We start from the raw sequence: 5,460 nt of genomic DNA on the forward strand, positions 1-5,460 counted from the left end.
GGTCACCCAGCACAGAGCACAGCAATCACCCAGTTGGTCTTCTCCATTGGAAGTCATGTGATCTCACTAGCAGAACACAAAGTAACATTTCTGCACATTGGAAATACAAATCTGAAATCTGTTAAGTAAGGGCACATAAGCCATTCCCTACTTTTTTTTGTATTGTGCCCAGAGATTACCTTTTAAGGAAAGATTGTTTAGTACTTTACTCAGGATTTCTCTAAAAGGATGCAAGGGAGAATCAGAATTACAATTTTGTTACAGAAGTCTCAGCTAGAGTCCTAAAATTTGAACTTTGTTTATTATCTGTCCCTTTCCAGTTGGGAGGATACCATTCTTTTACTTTGACATTAAATGAAAATATCATGACCAATAAATCCTTTTTCCTCACCTCTCAATATGCCTCTGTTCTATAGACCAGTGGTTCTCAACCCTGCCCTCAAGTACCCCCAACAGGCCATGTTTGCAGGTTTTCCTTTGTCTTGCACAGGTGCTTTAAATCAGAGTCAATGGCTTGGTATTTTAGACAGCTATTTTATCTAAGAAAAATTCCCAAAACCTGATCAGTGGTCATCAACCCTGTCCTCAGTGCCCACTAGCAGGCCAAGTTTTCTAGATAACTGAAATACATCACAGGTGATATAATTTGCTGCTCAGTGATTGCAGTATTCTTGTCTGCATCTCCCCAAGGTAATACATAAAACCTGGCCTGTTAGTGAGCCCTGAGAACAGTGTTGATGACCACTGCCTTAAATAAAATGGCTCTTATCAATACCATGTCATTGATATTGATTTAAAATAGCTGTGCAAAGTAAAGGAAAACCTGCAAACATGGCCCATTGGGGATACTTGAGGACTGAGGTTGAGAATCACTGGTCTAGGGCATTCAGAGACTGTCCCTGACAAAACTGGGGACAGCTTTAAATTTAAGTTTTGTTATTGGTACGTGTGTTAAAGAGGAAGTAAACCCTGATGAGTTTACTTCCTCTTTCATTCCCTGCAAAGGCAAAGCATAATGGACTACTATGCATTGCATAGTAGCCCATTATGTGTCACTTACCTGACACAGGAGCCAGCGAATTCACCGCCGTCCCCTGTAGTCCGCCGCATCCATCCTCTGTGGGTCTCGCAGCTCCGCCGCTGTCATTCGGCGAAGCCGCAATGACGTCACTCCCGCGCATGCACACGGGAGCCGAGACGCGCAGCAAACTTTTGTTATTGAGGATGCCAAACTCAGTGCGCCTGCGCGCCGCTGTCTACGGCGCATGCGCTGTAGACAGCGGTGCCCATCTTCGGGCAAATATCTCCTAAACCGTATAGGTTTGGGAGATATTTCTTGGACCTACAGGTAAGCCTTAATCTAGGCTTACCTGTAGGTCAAAGTGGTTTGTAAGGGTTTACAACCACTTTAATAACATATGTTATTTCATATGCCCAATGAAAGGGAGTTGGATACCTTGCAGTTCTTTTCTCCATCCCTCACTTTTAATGACCACCACCTTACAGACACTTCCACCCAATCGTTCCTTATCGACCTAGACAAAAGAAACATTTTTCATATTTTTTTTTCTTTGTAACATATAATAGTATACATGTTGGGAAGCATAGCTGTACAGTAACAGGGAAGAATTGGTGGTTGCTGAAATTCAGCCTCTAGTTCATGGATAGAGAATGGACTCGAAAATCGGCCGTTGGTCTGGTCGAATTCAGAACTTTGTGGACCTTTCGCACCAAATTCATGTGGCACGAATGGCCCACAATGCACTACGCCATCGCAGTGCATTGCTGGCTCATGATCGGCCAAGCATGCACTGTGACCCCGCATGCTTGGCCAATCGCAGCGCTGGCAGCGAGGAGAGCCATAATTGGCCACAGGCAGGATGCCTGTGGCCAATTATAGCTCAGGGGGTTTAGTACACACCCCACACTATATAAGGCTGCCAGCGCGGCGGCTGTGTGTAGTGTGTTCCAGCAGGCAGGGAAAGAGCTAGATAGGCGGGGACAGTGTGTTCTTTTCTTAGGCATCTTAAAGTTAAAGTGGTGTTGTGTGCCTCCAGCACAGTATACACCTGTATCTACCCTTTATTGCTGGTGTTCTCTAATACAGGCATCCAGGGGAGGGCTGGCAGCCTTAGGCCTGGGGGTAAGTCCAGTCAAGTGGCCCATTGAACCCCCGAATCAGCTCACCATCCATCTACACCACATTCCCTGTACAGAGAGGGAGGGAGACTGCTCCACATTGCCCCAGAGAGAGACTGCTTGACACTGCCAGTCACTCTCTCTGTGCGGGCAGAGTGAAGCGGTCGCTCTCTGTGCGGGCAGAGTGAAGCGGTCGCTCTCTGTGCGGGCAGAGTGAAGCGGTCGCTCCCTGTGGGGGCAATCATTTTGGAGCAGTCTCTCAGAGAGACTGCATGATTGCCCCCAGAGAGACTGAGAAAAAACTTGCCCCTCCCCCACACCCAGTACAAAGACCAATAAGACTGCAGGAAGATGAAGACTGAGGACTGTGCTGTCACTGCCACCACACTAAGTGCTACCTGTGGAGTGCGGAGCTTCTCTGGTGAGTGAGCTCCACACCACTGGGCAAGCCTGCAGGGATTGATATTTAGAGGGTTAAAACAGGCAGGGATGAAATGAAATATCAACTCCTCACTGCCTGTCAAATGCCACTGAAAAGTGACCTGAGCATGGATCACTTTTTAGAGGAGTGGCTGCTGCAAGCAAATACAAGCCTTTAGTGTGCTGCAGTGCGAGTGTACTGGAGGCATTCACAGTCCCCCAGACTTCTTTTAGATTGCACATTTTTGCTGCATTTTCTGGAATTGCACCAAAGAAGCAGCATGCAGGACGTTTTTGTGCACTTTCAGAACATGCAGTAAAAATGTGCAGCATCTATGGGACGATGGACAACATGCAGGAAGACTGCCAGGACACCAGCACTGCAGCCAAACCGCAGCATGCCAGTGTAAACCCACATCATACCACCTAGAAGGTACTGTTCAGACTGCTTAAAAAAAAAACAAAAAAACAAAAAAAAAACCTCTTTGGCTGCAGAGAGGGGGAGGGAGGAGCTCACTTACTTGGATGGTCCCAGCCTCCCAGGAGCCTCACTGGATTCCAGCCGACTTCTCAGATTGAACTTTCCCGCCCACACATCCTCTTCACAGACAGCACACTGGCTGCCCCGAGTGTGGGCGGGGAAAAAAAGCAGGTTCAGCCTCTGCCAGCCAATGGTGTGGAGTAGGGAGGGGCTGGGCGGGGCTGTGCTGTGTAACAGACTGTCAGCCCTGACATGAAGACATCGCTGGATACTGGACTCGGCCAGCTCAAGACCTGTGCATGTGTGCTCTTGAGCTGACGGCACAGCAGCCTTTGCCACAGCATATCAGAGCAGCCCAGGGGGCAATTGCATCCCTGCCCCCCAGCCCAGCCCGCCCCTGCAGGCATCTGCAGGAGTTAAAGTGGGTGTTTTGTGCCTCCAGCACAGTATACGCCTAAAGATACCCCTTATTGCTGGTGTTGTCTGTTGCATATCTTGCATATTAGCCTTGAAAATTAGCACTTTTGATTTTGAACGTTCGAGTCCCATAGACTTTAATAGGGTTCTAAAGTTCAGATGAATTTTAGGTCCGGTCGAAGGTTCTGGTGCAAACCGAACCGGGGGGGTGTTTCGGCTCATCCCTATTCATAGACCTACTTGTCCTTGGGACATGGCTGACACAAGGGTAACATATATTGCAGTCGTGTAGAAAGGTCAATCAGTTCCAGGATAGCAGAGCTTAGGACTCAAAACTTCTTTTTCCATAATCTCAGCTAACATTTCACAGTTTCATTATTTTACCATTTCCAGGCCTATCACAGCAATTACAGGTCTATGAACTATTTTCTCAAGTAGAGCAATCTTCAGATTCATGTTGCAGTAGACAAGATTATAAAGGGACACTTTTTGATTTGTGCATACTATGTTTAAAAATTTACATGTTGAGTATTTTGTACAAATTAGACTATCATTTGTATTGATAACATAGGAAAAAATGTGCCTTAGATGTTTGCTATGTTACAGCAGGCAAAACTTATTTTTTAAGCTGTGAAATTAATATTGAGTTCTTTGTACCTGCTGTCACGTATGAATCATTGCTTTCCTTTTTCTTGAACATCAGCAAAACTATATAAACTTGCATTAATAAATGAGATATGTACAGTTTATTTTACTATATGTACTGTATGTTTGTATAACATTTTTCACTGCCTGTCAACCTTTTGTTGGTAGATTAAAAAATGTGGTTAAAACACTACTCCCACCAGTTGCGTCTGGTGTTGCCAACTGTTAGTATTTTTACTGGCAGCCAATAAAAAATGGGCACTTTTCTCCTGCCAGCAAATGCCAGCGACAGGATAAGGTTGCCAGTAAAAAAATATGGCCGTGACGCTTGGCCTGGCCATGACCATTTGAGTGCCTTCTACAGTTATTCGGGCAGCGCTGGCGGGGTGGGGGGTCTGGTGGAAGCAGTGCCTAAGCATTTTGTGTGATGTCATGGTGCAAGGGAACCAAGCCAAGCGTCCAGAACCTTGTGTGAGCAAGGCAAGCTGGGAGTGGCATTGTCAGTGCTGTTTGCACTGGAGTGGACTGAAGGGACCATCTGGCGTAGACAGAGACTGTCACTGTGACTCAGGAGGGGACGTGTCGATGAGGTATCATTATCCTCTGTACTGCTGCACACTGCTGTCAGTGTTAAGGCCCATACACACGATCAGACTTTTTGACAACAAACATGCAAATTAGCTGTTTTGGAGCAACATCCGACTGTGTGTACGCTCCATTGGACAAACTTTTTTGGTTTTCATCTGACTTTTGTTGGCTGTGCGAACGGACAAATTTTCTGGCAACAAAAGTCCAATGGAGCAAAGTCTGATCGTGTGTACAGAAAACCATAGGACTTTTGTACAAAGTACAAACAGGCATGCTCAGAACCAATGCAAAAGATCAGACAACAATACAGAAGTTGACCAAAGGTAGCGGTAAAGAGCAGAAAAACCGCATGATTTGGTGAAAGTTGGCTGAAAAGGTCCTGCTGTGTGTATGCAATACAAGTTCACGGCCGACGCCCTTTGTACAAAAATCCAAGGGAAAGTTTGTACAAAGTCCTATCGTGTGTATGAGGCTTTACTGTGAGTCATTTTCATGTGTGTGTGTGTGTGCCGCCTATTCTAATTTCTACATGAAATCACATTGCTAATTGTATATTGTATTTTCTTGTAGCCTAAATACTAAAATGTGTGCTTAAAACTGTAATTTTGTTACTTTTGAAAATACCAGTACATTTTGGGTGTTGTGTCGGTAAATTTCAATCTGGTAGGTTGGCAACACCGTGCTAAAGAATGACATTAGAGCACAACCAATCAAAGCACAACCGATCAAGTATAAGCTAAAGGTCATTTTAAAGAATCACACAAGAAAAA

The sequence above is a fragment of the Lithobates pipiens genome, unplaced genomic scaffold, assembly GCF_037356315.1.
Source record: "Lithobates pipiens isolate NorthernLeopardFrog02 unplaced genomic scaffold, aLitPip1_a1.2 Scaffold_25, whole genome shotgun sequence".
NCBI classification, from domain to species: Eukaryota; Metazoa; Chordata; class Amphibia; order Anura; family Ranidae; genus Lithobates; species Lithobates pipiens.